This window comes from Stegostoma tigrinum, chromosome 1 (genome assembly GCF_030684315.1).
Source record: "Stegostoma tigrinum isolate sSteTig4 chromosome 1, sSteTig4.hap1, whole genome shotgun sequence".
NCBI lineage: Eukaryota > Metazoa > Chordata > Chondrichthyes > Orectolobiformes > Stegostomatidae > Stegostoma > Stegostoma tigrinum.
This window is the reverse complement of record NC_081354.1, coordinates 60,390,344-60,414,198: the sequence shown is the minus strand read 5'-3', so window position 1 is coordinate 60,414,198 and position 23,855 is coordinate 60,390,344.

The following is a 23,855-nucleotide window of genomic DNA, read 5'->3' as shown; positions in this document are numbered from 1 at the left end:
TTGATATGATCCTGACAGATGTGATCAAGCCCCACTGCTCTACTAGCTGTAGCCAAGTTGTAAAAAAAGTATTAATCATCAAAACGCTCAATTTATTTCTCTTTTGTATTACTGTCCAGAAGAAATGTTCACCAGACTCCTTCAATTAACTCAAAACTAAACTATTTATTATAAGCGTAAAACAGTGCTTCTACATTAGGTGCCAAAACTGGTTAGCAACTAAACTACTATGTGGAATTAAGCTACAAACACTTAATTCCAAACATACATTCACATGACAGATAAGGCAATAAAACTCTGCAGAGGTGATATTGGTTTGTAAACCAGAAAAGGAAGAACACTGTGCTGGACCAAGAGTCCAAATACAAAGGATAGAAAAATAAGACATCTCATTGACTATTCAACACCTTATGATCGACATCATAGTGTTAACAGCTGTGAAATTGATAAGGACTTCAAAGAGGATTTCATTTCAGTTGCAAAGTCAGTTAGATTTAGATCTTTGAATAGAAGTAAGAAGTTGGCGTTCAGAGTATGAGTATATTGATGTTATGTATTTCTGGAAGTTTTTTAGTTTCCCATAAGATACTTTACTGAGAGATCTGTGCAGCTTGTCTTGCTATAAAGTTGCTTTTCTAAGGTTGAGAGATCTTCTTGCACCCCACCTTATTGGATGTTTGTTCCTATAATTGATCGCTGCAGCTGTGCACTGAAATAGCAACTTTAGTTCAGAGACTGTGCTAGGCAATCTTCAGGACAAGATCTCCCAAGTCAGTCTGTCCAGCAATTGTAATCCATAAGATTTAACTCTTAACTCTTTCAGAAGCTTTAGTTTCCATTCTTTACACAGTCAGTTTGCTTTTCATAGACAGTAGGTGAGCCACAATGTTTTTCAAAGTTCAACAAGCCAGTGATTGTTGCTGAACGCAACCCTCAGAAATCATATGTCCTTTCAAACCTTTTCAATGTACAATGTCATAAAACAGTTCAATGTTATTTTTACAGGCAATCCAGAAAATATTTATATATTTTCATCCATTCAAGGAATGTGGGCATTGTTGGATGGGACAGAATTTGTTATGCCATCCCAGTCGCTCTCAAGAAGGTGGAGGCGAATTCCCATCAATGAATGCCATCTATGTCACGCAGGTCGACTCACAATGTCATTAGGGAGGGACTTACAGAAATTTGACCCAGTGACACTGAAATAGCAGTGATATATTTCCAAGTAGGGATGCTGTGTGGCTTGGAAGGGAACTTGCAGGTGATGGTGCTCTGATGTATCTCCTGCCCCTATCCTTCTCGATAGTGGTGGTTACGGGTTTGGAAGGTGCTCTTTAAGAAGCCTTGGTGAATTCCGATAGTACATTTTATAAATAATGCAAAGTGTTGCTATCAGGTGTCACTTGTGGGGAGGGTAGGGTGGTATTTGTAAGTGAGGTGCCAATCAATGGGCTGCTTTGACCTGATGGCAAGATTCTTGAGTGTTGTTGGAGTGGCACTTATCCAGGCAAGTGGGGAGTATTCCATCAGTTGCCTGACCTTTGCTTTGTATGGAGTGAACAGACTTTGAAGAGTTAGGAGGTGAGTCCTAGTGATTCCTAGTTTCTGAACAGCTTTTGAAACCATTCTATTTATATGACTGATTCAGTTCAATTTCAGCTCAATGGACGTTGGTAGTAGGAGTCTCAGTGATGCCATTGAATGGCAAGGGGTGACGGTAAGGTTCTCTCTTTTTGGAAATGGTCTGACAGTTGTGTGGCATGAATCTTATTTGCCACCATCAGCCCAAGCCTGAACAATGTGCAGGACTTGCTGCATTTGTGCATTGACTGAGTTAGTACCTGAGCAGTCTCATATGGTGCTGAACAGAGTGCAATCATTGTTGAACATTCCCCCTTTGAACTTCTGATGGAACACAAGTTGTTGGTGAGGAGCTGATAATGATTGGACCTATGACACTCCCTGAGGAGCTCTTGCAGAAATGTCCTCGAGCTGAGATGACTCACCTCCAACAACGCGCCCCTGTACCTGATATGACATTAAGCAGTGGAAAGTTTTCCTTCTGCTGCCCATTGACTCTACCTTTGCTAGGGTTCCTCAATACCACACTTGGTCAGATGCAGCCTTGATGTCAAAGTCAGTCTGTTTCAACACACCTCTGAAATTCAATTGTTTTGTCAATGTTTGTACTAAGGTTGTAATGAAGTTAGGATCTGAGTAGCCCTGACAGAACCCAAGCTAAGTGTCAGTGAGCCAGTAATTGCTAAGGACTATGGAACAGTAATTCAGGACAACATTAATAAAATTGCACTCTCCAGTTTATCTGCTTCAGTCAGTGTTTCTGGGCAGGCAGTGGGGAGTTGGATGGGAAAAGTCAAATTAACATTATTAATAATTGGAGCTGAAGTGGGAATGAATCGTATTTCAAAGTTTCATGTGACATATGTAATCTATTTCTTCTGCCCATATAATGTTGCAACCTGTGCAAGAACTGAACAGGAAACCCATGTTTTTTTTTCCCTGAATTGCCAAGAGATGTTATTCTATATACATAGTACAATGGGAATTGCATTCAGCCCTCCCCTAGCACTCAGGTTGGCTCAGGAATCCTCTAACTGGTGAGATTCCAGATGATATCTGTCATCCATATGGCTGTATGGTGGCAATAGAGGCCACATTAGGCTTGATTTTTTATGCTTGCTTTATCTTCCAACGGGCACTGAGGGCATATGCAGTGTCGTTCAGTTCGCTGTTCACAAACATATCAGGAGTGATAGATGATTTGCTCAGTACAGCACATCGTCCTAACATTTGTCACAGAGCAGGAACAACAGCAGTGATAATGGGAACTGCAGATGCTGGAGAATCCAAGATAAAGTGTGAAGCTGGATGAACACAGCAGGCCAAGCAGCATCTCAGAAGCACAAAAGCTGACGTTTCGGGCCTAGACCCTTCATCAAAGAGGGGGATGGGGTGAGGGTTCTGCAACAACAGCATTTTACTACAGGGCTGCTGTACTGGATTACCGAAGATAACCATTCCAACCCTATTCTGTAATCTTTGATTTTATTCATTCACTCACGGGAGATGGGAGCCGTTCGCTGGGCCAGCTTTTATTGCCATTCCTTTAGTTACCCTTGAGATGGCGGTGGTAAGCTGCCTTCTTCAATCCATTTTGTGCAGGGAGACCCGCCACGGATGCTGTTAGGCAGTGAATTTCCAGGAGTCTGGCTCAGCGACAGTTCAGAATCACTGATACGTTTCCCCCTGCCAGGGCGATGAGTTTGCCACTGCTCGCTCAAAGGTGTAACTCCTATCTCCAATTAACTTTTAAAAAATGTCTGCTGACTGCAAAACGTTGCCCCCTAAAGAAACACGAATTGCTAATAGTTCAAAACTGAGCGGGGGGAAGGACTCCTTACCTTCCCATTCCGAGGTTCACTGAATGTCTCTTTGGTGTGGCCCAGGAAATTATGAATGATTTGCGTTAGTTGGAACAAAAGTTAAAATCATCTTTTGAAGAGACCCTTTGTGATTGCTTCTCCACCCAGTATGCCTCATCTTTCTAGGCCCGAAACACCAGCTTTTGTGCTCCTAAGATGCAGCTTGGCCTGCTGTGTTCATCCAGCTCCACACTTTGTTATCTCGGATTCTGCAGCATCTGCAGTTCCCATCATCTCTCATCTTCAACGTTATTTGGTTGGGCAGCGTAAAAATTACAGCACGGGAGGAGGCTGGACAAAAAGTTTGTTTTTGACGTAGGAAAAACTGCCTCCTCGACCCTAAATAAGAATATATGTTCGAGGCTAGATCACGAGCGAACGCTAGAGTGGAGTGTTACTGCGTGCAGGCTCGGACCCAAATGAGTGGTGAAATAGCACAGAGCGTATTGAGTCATTGGCAGCGCAGATAAATGAGCAGTGACTGAAAACAGAAATTGCTGGAAAAGCTCAGCAGGTCTGGCGGTATCTGTGGAGGGAAAAAAAACGATTAGAGTCAAGTGACTCTTCCTCAGGACGACCCTTTTCAGAAACTGAAAGACGCAGATTTGTAGTTAGCATAACAGTCCAGCAGAGGTTGCTAACACAATAAAGACGGCCATCGGCTATTGCTGATGCTCTATCGTGTAATGCAATCAGCAAACGTAAAGCTAAAAGTGCACATAACCAAATAGTAAAGAAAAGTTTGGAATTTGTATCTGTTACAGAGGAACTACATATTCATTTTTGGCTTTCAAGATTCGTTTTCAAAATTGGTAACAAAAAAATCAATTTTTCCTTGTTTCATTTCCATTCATATCATTAATAAGGAACTAAATCTGATTTCCTTATCTCCATGCACAGGAGCCAGATGTTCCGGGATCAAGTTCCACTCTAGTGTCACCTGTGCTGGAGGTGTGTCACAACATGTCTGAACAGGTTGAGTAAAATATTTGAAAGGCTTTGATACCAAATCAAACCAGATGAGCCCAGTGAAAAGGATGGAAATTATTTGTGTAAGTCTTGGCAAGATGAAAGCTGAGAGATTTTTTTTAAACCAGATCTTTGATTGGTATGTCGGCCCTGATTTTGTTGAAAAAATAATCTTCTGAAGCTGGACACACACATGCCATTATGAACCTAATTTGCAACAAGAAATAAATGCCCTGTCAGTTGTTAATTGCCAATTCAAATTGATGACCAATTTGTTTCAGAGATAAAAGGAACTGCAGATGTTGGAGAATCTGCGAATAACAAGATGTAGAGCTGGATGAACACTGCAGGCCAAGCAGCATCAGAGGAGCAGTAAAGCTGATGTTTCAGGATTAGACCCTTCTTCAGAAATGGGGGAGGGGAAGGGGGATCTGAAAAAAATGGAGAGAAGAGTAGGTGGATAGAAGATGCCTAGAGGAGAAGATAGGTGGAGAGCAGACATACTGGTTGTGGAGGTGGAGGTGGAACCAGTAAAGGGAGTGTAGGTGAGGAGGTAGGGAGGAAATAGGTGAGTCCAAGGAGGATGGAGAAGTCAAGAGGGCAGGATGAGGTTAGTAGTTCGGAGATGGGGGTGGGACTTGAGGTGAGAGGAATGATGGGTTAGGGCGGTGGGGATGAGCTGGGCTGATTTAGGGATGTGGTAGGGTAGGGCAGGGGAGGGGAGACTATGAAGTCCACATTGATACCATTGGGCTGCAGGGTTCCCAAGCGGAATATGAGTTGCTGTTCCTGCAACCTATGGGTACCATCGTTGCAGCACTGCAGGAGGCCCAGGATGCACTCTGGATCCAACGCATCATCCTCCGACATTTCCGCCATCTGCAATCTGACCCCAACACCAGGGAAAGACAATTTTCCCTCCCCACCCTTATCTGCTTTCCGGAGGGACCGCTCTCTCCATGACTCCCTTGTCCGCTCCACACTCCCCTCCAGCCCCACCTCACCTGACACTTTTCCCTGCAACCACAGGAAGTGCTACACCTCCCCTCACCCCCATCCCAGGCCCCAAGATGACTTTCCACATCAAGCAGAGGTTCACCTGCACATCTGCCAATGTGGGAGACTGCATCCGCTGTTCCCGTTGTGGCCTCCTCTACATTGGGGAAACCAAGCAGAGGCTTGGGGACCGCTTTGCACAACACCCATGCTCGGTTCGCAGTAAACAACTGCACCTCCCAGTCGCCAACCATTTGAACTCCCCTTCCCATTCCTCAGATGACATGTCTATCCTGGGCCTCCTGCAGTGCCACAATGATGCTACCCAAAGGTTGCAGGAACAGCAACTCATATTCCACTTGGGAACCCTGCAGCCCAATGGTATCAATATGGACTTCACAAGCTTCAAAATCTCCCTTCCCTCGACCGCATCCGAAAACCAGCCCAGCTCGTCCCCGCTCCCTAACCTGTCCTGCCTCCCACCTATCTCCTCCTCCCACCTCAAACCCCACCCCCATCTCCTACCTACTAACCTAACCCTGCCCCCTTGACTTCTCCGTCCTCCCTGGACTCACCTATCTCCTCCCTACCTCCCAACCTACACTTCCTTTACTGGCTCCATCCCCACCTCTTTGACTGATCTGTCTCTTCTCCTCTATCCAGCTTTTATCCACCTCCCCCTCTCTCCCTATTTATTTCAGAACCCCTTTCCCCTCCCCCATTTCGGAAGAAGGGTCTAGGCCCGAAACGTCAGCCTTCCTGCTCCTCTGATGCCACTTGGCCTGCTGTGTTCATCCAGCTCTACAGCCTATTATCTCTGATGACCAATTTGTGCTGCTATCACAGAATTGTTATGGGGCAGAAGGAAGCTATTGCACTCTTTGTGTCTTCACTGGGTCACTGAGTATTTTGGTGTATTGCAAAACTCCTGCCTTATTTCCATAACTCTGCATGTCATTTCTATTTAATTATTTATCTAGTACCTTCTTAAATGTTTTGACTGAATGTGCGTCTACCACACTTGCAGGTAATGCATTCCAGAGCCTAACCGCTTGCTCTGAGAACAAGTTTATTTTAATGGTAAGGTCCTGGGGAGTATTGCCTAACAGAGGGACCAGCGGGGGCGGGTTTTGAGAGACACATTCAGCAGTCTAATACAGCAGAGAAGGAGCTATTAGTACATGTGTTTAAGCTTTTCTACCTTCTCCCTGAAGGAAGAGATTGGAAGAGAGTACTAATGGGGTGGGATGTGGCTTTGATGATGTTAGCTCCCTTTCTGCGGCAAGGAGAAGTGTAGATGGAGGCCTTGGATGGGAAGTTGGCTTGCGTGATGGTCTGGGCTGTGTTCACAACTTTCTACAGTTTCTTACGGTCCTGGGCAGAGCAGTTGCCATACCAAGCCATTAAACACTCAGATAGAATGCTTTCTTGGAGTCACTGTGTTTATGTGACAAATCCAGTTCAGTTTCCGGTCAATGGTAACCCCCCTGTTGTTGATAGTGGGGGATTCAGTGATGGTAACACCACGGAATGTTAAGGGGAAGTAGTTAGATCATCTCTGACTGGTGATTTTCATTGTCTGGCATTTGTGATTGATACAGATAGGTGCTGCAATTCAGAGGGCAATTGAGAGTTAACCACATTGTGTGGGTCTGAAGTCACATGTAGGCCAGACTAGGTAGGATGGCAGATTTTCCTCCTTGAAGGACACTAGTGATCCAGATGGGTTTTTCTGATAATGTAGCTTCATAGTTATTATGGAATTCTTAATTCCAGATAGTATTTACTGAATTCAAATTCCACCATCTGTGTGATAGGTCCCCAGAGCATGAGCTGAGTTTCTGGATTAATAGTTTCACAATTATACTGCTCAGCCATCACCTCCCCATACACATGCACTCAACACCATACTCCAGCTGAGATCTAACCAGTGTAATATATAAATTGGTCATTAACTCCTGCTGTTGTATTCTGCGTGCCTATTTGTAAAGCCTGGAATACTGTTGGATTTATTAGCCGTTCTCTTTATTGGACCAGGCACCTTCAATGACTTACGCACTTATACAACCAGCTATACGCTCAGTTCCTGCCGATATTTCAGAATAGTATCCTTTATTTTATACCATATATCTGGGTGGAACGTTTCCCACTTTTGAATGTTGTGGGCAATGCCAAGACAGTTAGCGAAAGATAAGGGGATTGGAAAAATTAGATTCTTGACTTTGAGAAAAAAACCCTAAGTATTCAGAGATAGTAGGAACTGCCGAAGCTGGAGTCTGAGATAACAAGGTATATCTGAAGAAGGGCCTAGACCCGAAACGTCAGCTTTCCTGCTCCTCTGATGACCTGGCCTGCTGTGTTCATTCAGCTCTACACCTAATTATTCACCAAGATTTCAATAGCAAGATGAGAATGTCAATAATGAGTGGTGAAAGGCCTATTTGCAAGCATTCTTTTCTGAACCCTTTCAAGTTTCACAACATCTTTCCTACAGAAGGAAGGTCAGAATTGAACCAGTATTCCAAAAGTGGCCTAAGCAATGCCCTAAACAACCACAACATGACATGCTAAATCCTAATGTCAATGCATTCACCAATTAAGGCAAACATACCAAACTACCCGACCTACCTGTGACTCCACTTTCAAGGAAATACGAATCTACACTTGATTGGCACTATAGACATTCACTCCCTCCACTACCGATGCTCAGTAGCAGCAATGATGAAGATGCACTTCAGAAATTCACTGAAGATCTTCAGACAGCACCTTCCAAACCCACGACCACTTCCATGTAGAAGGACAAGTGCATCAGACCTATGGGAGCACCACCATCTCCAAGTTCCACTTCAAGTCACTCACCATCCTGACTTAGAAATATATATCTGTTCCTTCGCTGTCGCTGGGCCAAAATCCTGGAATTTTCTCCCAATAGCATTATAGGTCAACCCACAGCAGGAGGAATGCAGTGGTTCAAGAAGGTAGTTCACCACCACCTTCCCAAGGGCAACTAGGGGTGGGCAAGAAATGCCAGCCAGGGAAACCCACATCCCACAAATGAATAGAAAAAAAAGGTCTCTGTTCAGCAACACTCCCCAGGACCTTACCATTCAGTGTATAAGTCCTGCCCTGATGTGCCTTTCCAAAATGCAACACCTAACATTTATCTAAATTAAACTCCATCTGCCATTCACCAGCCTATTTGCCCCTCTGATCAACATCCCTTTGTACTCTGAGGTAACCTGTCCTGCTTCCTTTGCTCCTCCAATTTTGATGTCATCTGAAAACTTACTAATTATGCCTTGTATATTCTCATCTAAATCATGTATAAAAATCACAGAAAGCAGTGGACACAGCACCAATTCTTGCAGCGCATCACTGGTCACAGGCGTCCAATCCAAAATACAACACCCTTCCCATGCAACACCACCATATGTCTTCTATCTTTGAGAAAACTTTGTATCCAAATAGCTGGCTTTCCATGAATTTGACCTAACCTTTCTAAACAGTCCCCATGTGGAATCTTATCGAGCGTCATGCTGAAGTCCATATCGGCAACATTCACTGCTCTAGCTTCATCTTTGTCATTTCTTTGAAAAAATTAATCAAGTTAGTTGCCACGCGCAAAGCCATGTTGACTATCCCCAATCAGTCCTGCCTTTCCAAATACTGCCCCACATGATCCCCTCCAACAACTCACCCACCACTGACATTAGGCTCATTGGTCTGTAGTCCCTGGCTTTTCTTTACCACCTTTCTTAAATAGTGGTACCACGTTAGCCAACCTCCAGTTTCCTGGCACCTCACCCATGGCATTTTATGCAATGGAACAGGGTGAATCTCAAGGCTTTTCACTTGCTCTCTGCATTGCTCTGTCTTTTTGCGTATTGTTGCCTCTTTCAAAACTTTCGGGCTCACAGAACTTCTGTCTTGACTTTCCTTTTAGTGCAGACAAACAGTTTGTCATGGTTATCAACAGTGACCGATTAAGAGGGTAGAGATGTTATTGACAGCATCACACCCACAACCTGTGCCAACAGATAACATACCAAAAATAGTGGGAGGCAATGGTCTAGTGGTATTAGCTGAAATTGATACTTAGTTGATTTTTGGTAAAGTTAAACCCTTGTTTGTGCTGATGTCTATTACCTCACTCTTCACCACGTTGAATTTCACCTGCCATTTATCTGCTCAATTGAACAGCTTGTGCGTGTCCTTATTAAGGTCTACACTGTCCACCTCACGTTTTATCATTTCCCAAGTTTTGCGTTGTCTCCACATTTCAAGTTATTCCTTGCATACCAAGATCATTAACATGCATCATGAAACACAAGGGCCCCAATACTGATTCCTGGGCAACTCCACCATAAATATTCTAGTTTGAAAATTAAGCATTAACCATATGTCTTCACTTGCTATCACTCAGCCAATGTTGTATCTACGTTTCTACTACCCCCTTTATTCTATGACCTATAACCTTCCTCACAAGTCTGTCATGTGGCATTGTATTGAGTACCATTTGGAAGTCTATGTATCAACAGCCATCATGTCTATCAATAGCTTTGCTCTCATTAACTCTCTCGGTTACCTCTTCAAAAATCCCCAGCGATTAGTTTGACATGATTTTCCCTTAAGGAGACAATGCAGAGTCTTCCAAAACAGCCCATATTTTCCCATGTGGCTATTACTTTTATTCTGAATAATTGTTTCTTGATTTTTTCCCCACCACTAAAGTTAAAATAACTGGTCTGTAATTGTTGGGCTGATCTTTATAAACATTTTTTCAAAAAGACCAAAATGTTTACAATTCTCCAGTCCACCGATACCATCCCCACATGCATGGAAGATTGAAATATTATTCTAAGAGCTTCTGCTGTAGCCACTCCCACTTTCTGCATTGCCTTTGGATGCATCTTATCTGGTCCTAGCGCCCTACTAACCAACAACTTACTCAATACCAGCTCCTTATCAATTTTAGAGCCTTCTAGTGATCGGGTTTCCTTCTCTGTCACAACAGTCTGTTTAGCATCTAACTTGTAGGAAGAAGATAAATCCCCTTTTTGGTCCCTATCAGCCCTACTCTTCATTTTACATTCATTTACTGTTTATGTGTTTATATAAGACTTTTGATTTCCCATATGTTAACTGCTAGTCTCTTCTCATAATCTCTCCTTGCTTTAAATATTTGTTTTTCACCTTTGTTGTGAACCTTCCACATTCACCTTGGTTCTCAACTAAATTTACTAACTAAAACCTGTCTTAATCATAATTTATCCTCTTCAACTTAATGTGTATCTCCTTTTTCATCCAGGGAGCTCTGGATTTGTTGGTACCAACATTCCCTTTTTGAGAAAATATACCTTGATTGTGCCAAAACTGTCTCATCTATGAAGATTGTTCAGCGACTGTTTTAACACCAACCTTTGGTTCCAGCCTACCCAGATCAGCTCTGTTCTTGCCTCACTAAATTCAGCTCTCTGTCAATTGGCTTTTGGCTTTTCTAATACTGATGATGTTTGGATTAAACCAAACAACAAAATTGCATCTTCTTTTGTTCCTTAGCTCAAGCCAACTTGATTCTTCTTTGAACCCTCTAAAACAACCTCTTTCACCAGAGGTCTAATATTCTCCTTCACTAAAAATGCCATCCTATCCATTCTGAATAGATTATGAAGAGAAATATCTAACATCCAGTCTTATCCATCCTTAAATCCAGCTTCCATTATAGCCACAACACCATACACTGCAACTATAATTCATGCTTTTGCATATGAAAGTGTAATCCTGACTTTGACTTTGTTACTTTCTTCCTTATTCCACTTCTACCTATATCTTACTGTTCTCTTTTTAGTCTTTCTGCTTTCCCAGCATTTTATGCAGGCTGATATTAACTTCTATTATTTTCTTCTGGTTCCTGCACCCTTGCTGAATTAGTTTAAACCCTCCTGAATAGTACAAGCAAAATATCTCGAGAAAAACTCAATCCTGAATTTAACAAAGTGTGGAGCTGGATGAACACAGCAGGCCAAGCAGCATCTTAGGAGCCAAATGCTGCTTGGCCTACTGTGTTCATCCAGCTCCACACTTTGTTATCTCGGATTCTCCAGCATCTGCAATTCTCATTATCTCTCTCAATCCTGATTTGTTCAGATCCAACTTCTCTAGCATATACAGGTGCTACTTCCTGCCAGAATCAGTCCTACTTTCTCAGGAACCTAACATCTCCTGCTTTCTGAACAATTTGTCCAGCCATGCATTCATCTGTTTTATCCCCTATTTGTGTATTCACTTGTATGTGGCACATGACATAGAATCCCTACAGTGTGGACACAGGCCCATTTGCCTCAACAAGTCCACACTGACCCCCAGAGCATCCCACTGAGACCCATTTTGCATAAACCACCTAACACTATGAGCAATTTAGCATGGTCAATCCACCTATCCTGCAAATCTTCAGATTTTGGGAGAAAACCAGAGCACCCGGAGGAAACCCACGCAGACCCGGGGAGAACGTGCATACTCCACACAGGCAGTCGCCCAACGGTGGAATTGAACCTGGGCCCCTGGAGCTGTTAGGCAGCAGTGCTAACCACTAAGCCACTGTGATGCCAAATAATCTAGAGATTACTACATTTGAGGTACTGCTTGCTAATTTTCTGCCTCGCTCTCTAAATTCTGATTGCAGGATCACTAACCTATTTTCACCTGTGTCATCATTACCAGCCTGAACTATGGCCTCTGGCGGTTCATCCCACCCCCACCCCCCCCACCCCCTCCCCCAGCAGAAAGCCTTGTACTCATTCTGTGGCATTCTTCGACCTACTCTCGGTGTTGAGGGGGATGCTGTTTACCCTCATACGATCATTTTGAAAGCCAGAGAAATACCTATATGTTCCCCTTACTAAAGAATCGTCTCTTAGTCCTATCCTTCCACTCTTCTTCCTCATCTGCTGTATTGCTGGGCCACCAGTAGTGTCATGGATTTGTCATTTGCTGCTCTCCTGCAAGGATCCATCACCCTCACATGGATCCAGTGTGGAAAACGGGTGAGTGAGCAGAACTTCTGATGACTCCTTCAATGCCTGCCTATTTCTCTTTGACTGCCTGAAGGTCTCTATCTGCCTGCTTCCCCCTAATTTGCTCTGTGACCACCTCTCTGAATGTATTATTCACATTGTTCTCTGCCTTCCTGATGCACCTCACTGACTCTAATCCATGCTGGCGCATTGAAACCTGGAACTCAAGCTTGTGCATCCAAGAACCCTTCCTGCACATGGTTATCTGGGCCAATAAAAGGGCTCACAATACACCACATATGAAAAGATTGTCTTTTTGCTTGGCTGGACTGACCTGCAATACCTTAACATTCAACTAGTATGTTGCTTTAATTAACACTAACTTTAATTGCTTTTACTCACTCTCACTTACACTAATCTGACTCTTGTACAATGAACTATAGACTTGAGATTTTAGAAAACAGAAATTTCTCAACCTTGCTTACAAGCTGGCTTCCTCTGCTGTCCTTATGCATTCTTACATTCCTGTGCTCGCTTAGAAATTTAAGTTTTTCAAAATTGTTGGAACTGAAATATGGCCCTCACTAACACAGCAATCAATCCATTCACAACTTTTCTGTGATGGATCTTTTTTACATTTCTTTTCTTAATTCAGTGCAACAGCCGCAGATACATGTTCCCTCACAGATCCAACTCTTCTGGGCCCTGAAAAAGAAGTGAAAGACCCAAACCTTGGCCTGTCTTTAACTATAGCCATAGATTCATGTTCCTTCAAAGGTCCAACTTTTCTTGCTACTAGAAGTTAAGACGTGAAATTTTCAAAACAGGATCTTGTCCTTAATATCCGCATGGTTTTCATGAACTTGCTAACACTTGCACATTAGCTGCCCATTATAGTCACTAAAGAATGTTAATTGGACTATTTAATGGCGTATGTACCCTTTTAACAATGTAATTGCAAGTTACTGGCAATTGACATCACACTTACCAGAAAATTAGCTATTATTAGTGTGGAGTCTCATCCCTTCAGAAATTGATTGCTGTTGAATGTTTAAAAAGGTCAAATATAATTTTTATTTCTTCCTTTATGTTTCCTCTCTCCCTCTATTATAATCTAATCTTTCTTCCTTTATTATAATTTAATATTTCGTTCCTTCCCTTTATTAACCTGTCTGTGCTGGATTACACTGAATTCACTCGTTCTCAATCATTCCTTTTCTCATCCTCCCTCAACTGATTTTTCAACCCTTAAATCACATCGGTAAAGGTGAAATATTGTTTGTTCCATCATTCATTATGATCCTTATTATACTGCTGCCTTCACTATGCTGTTATCAGGTTACATGTAAGTTTGCTGGGAATGCAAAAACAAAATTCTGAGTGTTCACAAACAAGTCTAACAGGGCATGCTGCAAAATGGCACGCTGCAGCAAATCAGGCTTGTTGTCTCCATTCAGCAAGAGAGAAACAAATGAAAAGACCTGTGGTCACTGACTGAACCATTCATATAAAGTTACTGGGATATTCTAACATAAAGCACGTTGCTTCACTTCAGAGGGTGAGCAGGTCAGCTAGGCATATTGTGGAATTCCCCATCATCGTTTGGCATATATCAATAGAACTATTGAATTACAAAAGGTTGGAAATAGAATCTATTTTATGCTTTTGCCAAGTATCTTATTTAATGGGTTCGTCATTGTGGTATGTATTAATGGATATTTTTATTATTTGCAATAATCCCAGATCAATGTCTCGGATTCCTTCAGTCAGATGCTACATGCAAGATGCATGTCTCTGAATGCATTTTAGAAAACAATCTTGTTTGAATAAAAAACAAGCACTTTTGAAACAGCTTGAAGGTTTTTACAAGTATTCAACTTTGCACTCGTGGACGTTGAACCTTGTTTAAATGCATGGTTTTGTTGGTTAAAATAAAACAGGAAGGGACAAATCTTGAAGAAGAAAGATCCAAAATGGACCTAATCACATAGGACAACACCATCCATCATCCAAAATATTGTATTCATTTTCCCAGTACATATTCAAAGCAGAGGATTTATAACAAGATATCCGACATCAGTCATTCATATTAAACATGGAAAATCAGATCGTTACAATCAAATAAATTAATTTTAACTGAAAAAGTTACATATTTAATTACTTTCAAGTATTTATGAATATCCACACATCAATAAAACCACTTGACATAATCAGTACATTAGCGTATACAGTTTGTGACATATTTTTAACTCAGGAGCCCAGGTCACTGAAATTTCCTGAGTGCTAATTAAAAGGAAATTGTTGGTCCGTTGTTTGGTCTAGGATAAAACCGATTGTAGGAAAAGTGAATTAATGAAAAATAGTTTCAGTTGCTTATTTGTAACATTTGTTAAGTTGTTCTGATTGCCATTCCAAATCATATTTTAATTCCTTTTATAATTATTTGCTACAAGGTTGGTCTTGGTTATTTATTATAGGCTCAAGGGGTTAATTGGAAAGTCATTTACTGGGGTGGGTTTTGTACTGATTTCAAGAGTTCCAACTGCTCTGAATAATTAATAGAGATATCCAGAACCTGGTTAAAGTTCAGGAAAATTAAACTTTTTGACAAACATCACATTATTTGCAATAATAAACACATTACGTGGATTGTTAGAGTTGTAGAGATTTACAGCATAGAAACAGACTTTTCAGTCCAACTCGCCCATGCTGACCAGAAATCCTCAATAAATCTAGTCTCATTTACCAGCGTTTGGCTCATATCTCTCTAAACCTTTCCTATTCATTTACCCATCCAGATGCCTTCAAATGTTATAATTACACCAGTGCCAACTATATCTTCCAGCAGCTCATTCCTTGCATGCACCACCCTCTGTATGAGAAGGTTGCCCTTCAGCTACCTTTTAAATCTTTTCCCTCTCACCTTAAACCTATGCCATCTCATTCTGGATTCTCCTGACGTGAGAAAAAGATCTTGTTTATTTACCCCATGCATACCCGTCATGATTCTATATACTTCTATGAGGTCCCCCTTCAGCCTCTGATGGCCCATGGAAAGTAGCCCAGTCTATTTAGCCTCCCCCTTTAGCTTAAAACCTCCAACCCTGGCAAAATCCTTGTAAATCTTATTTGAATTTTTTTCATTTTTCACAATGTCTTTCCTATATCAATAGTCCAGAATTGCATGCAGTATTGCAAAAGTGGCCTAACCAATGTCCTGTACCGCCACAACACGATTTCCCAACTTCTATACTCAATGCACTAGTCAATAAAAGCATGACTAAACTACTGGAAAAAAAACTTATGAAACCAAATCCTCCATATCATCCATCACTGAATAAACACTTTGGGCCTCTGCAAAAGTCCTGATGCAATTGGGAATTCCTGGGAAGTGTGAATTTCCAATCAGCACTTCCCCTGCTTCTCAGGACTCCCCCATTCCAAACCTCATTTGAAATTTCTAGATGGGCTTCTGGTATGGTCAGCACCTCTGTTGGGAAACTTTCCTGTTTGGCGGAGGGAAATAGTTGGCTGCTGCACAATCTGAATACTTGTGGCAGATTAAAACCTCAGGTTTCAGCGTGGGACTTGAATTTAAAAAGCGATATTGCAAGTCTCTTCCACACATTAGAAGGTGAAGAGTAGGGCAGACCACTGTCACGTTTTCAGAGATGTGCTGAAAGCATTCTCTTCCAAAATAACAAAGAAGAAGTAGGAGCAGTCCCAGACTGAATGGAGGAGATGACCAAAAGGTAGTGCCAAGGAAAAGTGGAAAGTTAAAGATTATGATTACAGCATGAGGTTGGCTACAGCAACAGAATTCTGCAGCAAATTCATTGCCATGTAGACCCACAGTCCTATCGCTATTCATGTGATGGAATGGAGGCAGGATAAAGTAGCCCATGATAAAGCCCATTTAAGTACAGGAGGACCATTTCAGTAAAAAAGAGCTCAGATTAGCACATTGTAGCCAGTCATCTCTACCACATGATTGCCAATCAGAGATACCTCAGAGAAGTATGTAGCTAAAAGAACTGAAAGTATGGTTGAAGCTGTAGATTCTAATAAATGTATAATAATCTTGATGTACTGCCTCTTTCTGTTTGATCAAGTCATGGTATTAATTCAGTTCTGCCGATTGAGATGCACATGAATTTTGCTCACTGAGGTGACCACATCACATCTTTGGTGAAAGCTTAACCTCTGTTAGGGCTTTGCACCAATAACTGAACGTGGGAATGACAAGCTGACCGATTGCCCAAAAGGAGTTTCTGGCTGTTGTTGGAAATGCACCTTAAAGCCTGTAAGAAGATTCCAAAGGTGCTCTCAACAAAGAACTGGACTAACCTTTCCAGCTTTATTTGTAAGCCATCTTAAGCCTCTACTTATCAGATTCTACAATCAAGAGGAGTGTAGGGTGCAGTGGAAGAAGATGTAGTGTGGAACCCAGAGTCAGTTCTAGCTATTCAAATACATTCTCTGGAATGTAAGGACATGACGTTCCAAAAGCAAAGCCAAGAACACATTTCATTAGCACACCTCAATGTTAGATCTGTTCCATCTTAATTATTGACCCTGCTTCACCCCTTGGGAAAGTTGATGTAATCATAGAGTGATTTGATGTGCATGGTGATCTGACCTAGTTGTTTCTTTACCTCCATTATGGCTCCTATAACTTGAAAATGTGTTTGTATGAAGCACTGCAAGTAGCATTTTGATATAAATTGCATTGCATTAAAGTTATGTGTATACAGATATTGGTTTTCGGTGATTTTCAATTCCTGCCTCCTTTTGTCTAAAATGGAGGGCTCTGGCTTTTTCCGAGGCTTCACTGTATGAATTCACTATATCTGATTTCAGTAAACAATTCTCACCTTAATCGTGGCTTTACAGAATGATTCCTGTTGACATTGGAGTCTCGCATACTTTGCAAGCCTTAAAGGAATTTTATTCTCCCTTGAGTTGTGACATTTCTGCCAGTAGAGAAGAGATCAAGGAATATGTGCACTAGCTTGTTGCATACGTTTTCTTGTACCCTTAATAAGTTAAGACCTGCCGGCCACCAAAGAGATTTGCTGTTCGGATAAGTGAGGAAATTGGGGTTGGGGTGGTCGGTGAATGAAGGAGTCTCTATAGTCCAAATCCTTTCCAGATATAGATGACCAAAACAGGTCGCCATTGTGTGCTTGAAGCCTATAACTCCCTATAAAAGTGCCCCCTAGGTCATGATGCAGCAAGTCACCTGTAATGCATACAGGTGTAGACCCACACACTTGCTCCAAAGGACACAAGTCACACAGTGCCTGCAAGTGAACTTCCAGAAAGAATGCGTAAGAATAGGGGCACAGTCTTAGATATGAGTAAGAGACATACAGGAAGGGACTGCATCTATCTCAAGCAGTTGTTTCAACATTTCTTGCAAAAAAGATCTGTGGATGAGGTGACACAGGAGACTGGACTGGCAATGAAGCCCATCACGGACCTTCTATTTCTTTTGCCCACAATTCATTCCAAGGTGCCAACCTCTTTAGGATCTCATAGTCAGCAGGACTAAATGCTAAATCCACAGTGCTAAATGCAGATGAGGGATCAGGATGCCAAGATTACAGGATGCCATCATAGCCAGAGAGATGCTCAGCCAATAGCACTTTACACTATGGTTAGCATGCAAGAGGGTGAGGCAAGACTGGAAGATGGAGAAACAAGGTATTGATACCAAGGGGCAGAGCATTGAAACCATTGTACATTTGACAAAACGTAAGGCTTAAAGAATGACAAGTGAATTCTGTGCTCGGGTGCCTGTGAAGAAAATAGAGATATTTAACTGCAAATAAACTATTATATTTTGTAAATAAATTCTAAGTAGTTATATTTTCAAACACAGAAATTATTATTGCAATCCCTACATTAATCTCCACTACATTACTTATCCAAACACCATTAGATGCCAAATTAGTCCTCAAATGTGCACAATGTCCCATTCTTAAACTCTCCAATGCAGCTCTCCCCTTATTTCATGGAGAAGGTAGAGACAGGCTATTCATTTTTAGGACTACATGGCTGTGTAAATCTTGCTGTTTATCCTTGATCATGAAATAATAGAATCCTTACAGTGTGGAAACAGCTCCTTCAGCTCAACAAGTCCACACTGACCCTCAGAGTTTTCCACCCAGCCCCATCCCCCTGTAACCCGCCTAATCTACACATCCTTGAACACTACAGGCAATTTAGCATGGCCAATCCACCTAACCTGCACATCTTTGGATGAAGGAGGAAATAAGGCAGCAACATCAATGGACGAAACCGGAGCACCCAGAGGAAACCCACGCAGACACAGGAAGAATGTGCAAACCCCACACGGACAGCCACCCGAGGTGGAATCAAACCTGGGACTCTGGAGCTGCGAGGCAGCAGTGCTAGCCACTGGACCTGCTGGAGTCCAGCATGCATCTGAATTACCAAGGCAGGGATAACCACTCTCAGTTGGAGATGGCGGGCCAGTGATGCAACTGGCAGAAGGCAGAGGAATCTGAGGGGGATGAGATTCCCTCAGGATGCATGGATCTTATCGCCCTCCTATTTACATTGGGCAGCCCTGCATGGCTTGATGAGGTGGGTTGCTGGGGCCCCTGGTCACTGATTGTGTTCTTTCCCATCATATACGTAACCAAGGTTATGACCAGCAGCAGATCATCTGTTTATAATGTATGAGCTTACAGTGCATCATGGAACTCAATCAGTTGGCCACTTATCTGCTGTTGGACATCCAAATGCTCCATGACAGATGGAGGCTGCTTTAAATTCATTGACCTGCTGAGCAGTCCTGAGACTGTCCTCACCCCTCCGGTGCTGCAGAGAAACTTCAGCCTCTGATACCTCCTCCTGTACACTGGTGCTGTGCCCCTCATTCTTTATCTACATTTATACTCCTTGGATATGTGTCTCCTCCTCATGTCTAAAGCCTGGCTCCACTCTCGAGTTGTGATCATGGCTACAGGATCTTTTAAAGAAACACAAGGCAGTCATGAGGTGAAGACAAGCCCAGGATCACTGTTTGTAATGATCTCCCTGCAAACTTCTCCTGTTTCTAATTCTGCTGCCATTTGTTGCCTACAAGGCTAAATGTAATCAAAACGTGCAGTTCCACAGCACCATTAACAGCTGAGATACTGTCCCCAAAATTCAAAGCCTTCCTCCCCACCAACCTCCATCCCAAACCATCAATACTCACCACCAATGTCAACATTGCTGCCCGTGTGTACCTTGGAGGGTAAATGCAGACAGATTGTATCCCTTCGTGGGAGAATCTAGGGTCGGAGGGAAAACTCTCAGATAAAGGATCCAACCAATTTCAGACAGAGATGAGGAGGATTTGTTTCTTTCAGAGGGAAGTCAGTATGTGGACCTGCTCACCACAGAGGGCTGTAGCTGTTATGTCATTAAGTGGATCGGGAACGGTTAGGCAGAGGGCAGGAAAGTGGAGTTGAGATTATCAGATCGGCTAAAGTCTCATTGAATAGCAGAGTAGACTTGATGGGCCAAGGAGCCTACTTCTGCTCTGATGACTTTTGGACTTATATGCCACCTCAGAATAAAAGTTGAGATGTGTGATGATTGTGTAGTTGTCATGGCTTTCCTTGTCATTAACTTTATGGGATGTATGATGCAAGGGGAAAGTGCAGCTTTTTTTTGTGTGCATAGAAGGAAAGGATTCTTTATTTTTTGTTAATAAAATGTGGGCATCAATGATTAGGCTAACTTTAATTGTCCAGTTGGCAGTTAAGAATTAACCAGATTGTTGTCTCCCCGGAGCCTCCACATGAAGGCAAGACCAGTAAGAATCTCTAAAGGACATAAGTGAACTATTTCAGTGACAATGGTTAAATGGGGCTGAATCTTACTGTATTTTTGGCAAAATTCAAGTCATGGGAAGCTTGGTGGAGTGATTCGCCTCGCAAGGCTGAGTGAATTTTCTTGGCAAACTCTCATGATTAATTTATGTTTGAGGGTTCGTGGTGAGAATCACTTTCAATTTCCACCCCCCAGAATTGACTGGCATCCTGGCACCGATGCCATATTTAAAATGCCATGCACACCCAGACAAGCACTGTTAGTCCACAGCTGCCCAACACAGTTTATGACATTTCTTCTGAATGTAACAAACAATGGCCCGCTTGGCAGACAGGGTCTTGGAGCTCCTGCTCAATGGGGTGGTACAGGAGCAGGTAGGACCTCCTCGACCCCCAGGACCAGCGGTGGAATCCATGCCAGCCTGCTCAAAGGTTACCACTCAGATGATAGCAGCCTCAGGCATCTACAGGAATGTCCAGCAATGTTGGAAGACCCTCAATGTTCTTCCTCACTCCAATAGTGTCAGTGCCACCATCTTCTCTCGTATCCCCCAACTCACTCTCTCTATCTGCCATTGTGCCTACCTACCACCAAGCCTCATGTTCTACAATACTCAGTATTATCTGCAGCCTCTTGCCCTCAGCTACCCCCAAACTGTTACATCATGCCCTCTGCAGTGCCTACTCACTCACTTACATAGGAAACCTCCCCACCCACGACAACAGTAAGAACTGTGTCAATGACTTTCATTTCCTCTAATATTTGTCTTCTTCTCATTCCACGACCAAAACATACCTAAAAATAAAGCAGAAAGAGTCAAGATGATATCTGCCATTGGGCTCCTCATCCCTTATCCGCAGAGAAATCTTTAAACTACGTAAGATACAGCAATGTTATGGGGATGAAAGGCATTTAATTAAACACACAAATATGTGCAGTTCACATTGTCTACATGTATTTGCAATGAATGCTTATCAGCCACCCAGAATTATTGTCAATTCAAGCTGCTATGACACTTAATTACTGTGCACCATGATAAAGAATCATAGGATTCCTACAGTGTGGAAGCAGGCCATTCAGCCCATCAGGTCCACATCACCCTCCGAACAGCATCTCACCCAGACCCAACCCCCTACTCTACATTTCGCATAGCTCATCCACCTAGCTTGCACATCTCTGGACAATTTAGCATAGCCAAAACTACTAAACTGCACAGCTTTGGACTGTGGGGATAAACTGGAGCACCCAAAGGAAACATATGCAGGCACAAGGAGAATGCGCAAACTCCACACAGATAGTTGCCAAAGGTGGAATTGAACTCATATCCCTCACACTATGAGTTAGCAGTGCTAATCGTCAAGCCACTGTGTCACCCATTGGTTGTCGGAAGCTGTTAAAAGCTTGTTAAAGGGTATTGAAATTCAGAATGCAATGCTTGAACATTTCAGATAACAGAACACAACTAAAGAGTAGTTCATCAGACCATTTATGTCTTTAATTAATGATTCAATTTAACTCATATTGGCAGTGCATTATTTTTCAGCAAAAAATTGTTCGTCTTACGGAGAAAGACATTTCAGAAGATTGGCAGGATGAAGTCTTGCGCTGCTATGCCTCCTGGTCCCTGGAGCAAGCAGAGTTCAATGTGGCATGGATAATTTGTTTGCTTTGCAATTATTTTCTGTCAGTGGAGACAAATTGATTTGTACAGCAAAATTGACTGTCACTAGGAGGCAGTTGGCTCCCTGAAGTGTACGAGATTCTGACAAGCTTGTGAAGGGCTGTGCTTCTCATACACAAACAGAGAGAGGATATGCTCATACTCAGATAGATTAGATGGTTCAGGAATGTACATTTTTCCAAACCAGCATGTAGTGCACAATACCTAATTTAATCGATAGCTAATGTGAACATATAAATGATCAAAAAAAGTAATTAGAAGTCAAAGACTTGAAAGTTGTAAGTTGGTATTCTCCAGAGCTAAATGAGAGGGACGTCAGAGAATTCACAAAACCCCCTCCCCAGACCAGAAGTTCAGCAAGTTGTATATGTGCTTTGGCCATACATAAATGACCTGACTAATAACAAAACAAGATTATATGCACACTCATCAACGGGATTGCGACATACATTGTATGTGAGAGATAAAGTTGTGTTGAGTAGGGTTGGGGCTGTGGGGAAGGAACGTCATGCGTACTGAAGTTCAGACAATCTTGTTTTATAATGACGTGTTCAGTTCACAGGGAGTTTTTCTCCCGGAGCTACCCACGTGAGGTGAGGTCAGAGATCAGTAATTACTGAGAGTGGCTGAGAAAGTTGAATGAAGCTACTTTCTGCTGCCAGATCAAGTTAGTATCAGAATGCTGCAGGTAGACAATTGTGAGTAATTCTTCATTCATTGCAGTTCACTGAATATAAGGATGTGCACTTCCATAGTAATTCTATCCTATTGCTTCACTTAACGTTTTTGCATAATATCTGTAATAACAAGACTTTTCCTCCAATTTTTTTACAAAACCTTATATCTGTCTGTCGTCATGGAGAATATTCATCTGAAGTACTTATAGCTAAAGTATAATAATTGATAATTAAAAATATCATGCTGTTGTTCTAAAATGCAAAGAGCATTTAATCACAGCTCACAAAGAATTTCTACCACAAACAGTAGTTCTTGTTTTAATTCAAAGCTAATAAATCCTACAACTAATTTGCTTAAGTAACAACAAATATTTTTTAAAATGTATTAATTATGTATTATTAAATTGCTCCAAAAAATAACTCACAGCAAGATCTACTGTAACTGAGCATGGAATGCTTGCAGCATTTTCACATCTATAATAAATTAGCCTTTGCTAAAGAACGAGAATGCAGGATGTGTACTCTGCTGTGCTTAACCAAACTGGCATAAACACCATTTGTTTCTATAATAATAGCAAAGTGCCACCTTCAATTCCATCTGTTTGTTTAATGGAAACAATTATAAGCCTGTACATGTGCAGACAGCTCGTACAGCAAGTGATAATAAGCCACTTTCTTTGTTACAATCCTTAAGCAAACTTGAGGGAATCCTTGAAGCAACTCTAATGTGGCTAGTCATGCATGGTCTGATGCAAAAACTGAAGATGATGGCTGTAAAGAAACTCGTCAGCCAGAACAAAGCAGCTCTAACTAGGTTAAAGTAGTGGACCAATTTCTCTGAATGCTTTGGTAGCCGAGAGCAAATTTCGAGAGAGAAATGACGCCACTTAATGCTCCTAATGATGTTATTTGTACATGCCTCACAGCTGCCTCTGCCATTAAAAATATACATTGGCTGTGCAATGGCTCTGAAAGTGTCTATTAAAAAGTTTAACAGGTACAATGTCTGAAAGCAGGCAAAATGTATACTGGGGCCAAATGGATTTCAGATCTTGCCTGATTCCAGGTTTAACTGATCAGATCATGGGTAATTGGAACAGAAAATGTTTGGTTGAATCAAGGGCCACTTGGTGTCCAAGAATATATTGGCTGAAAATGGCTATATGGACAACCATTCTTATTTTACACTGTGCTAATGCAGCACTTGCCAAATTGTCCATAG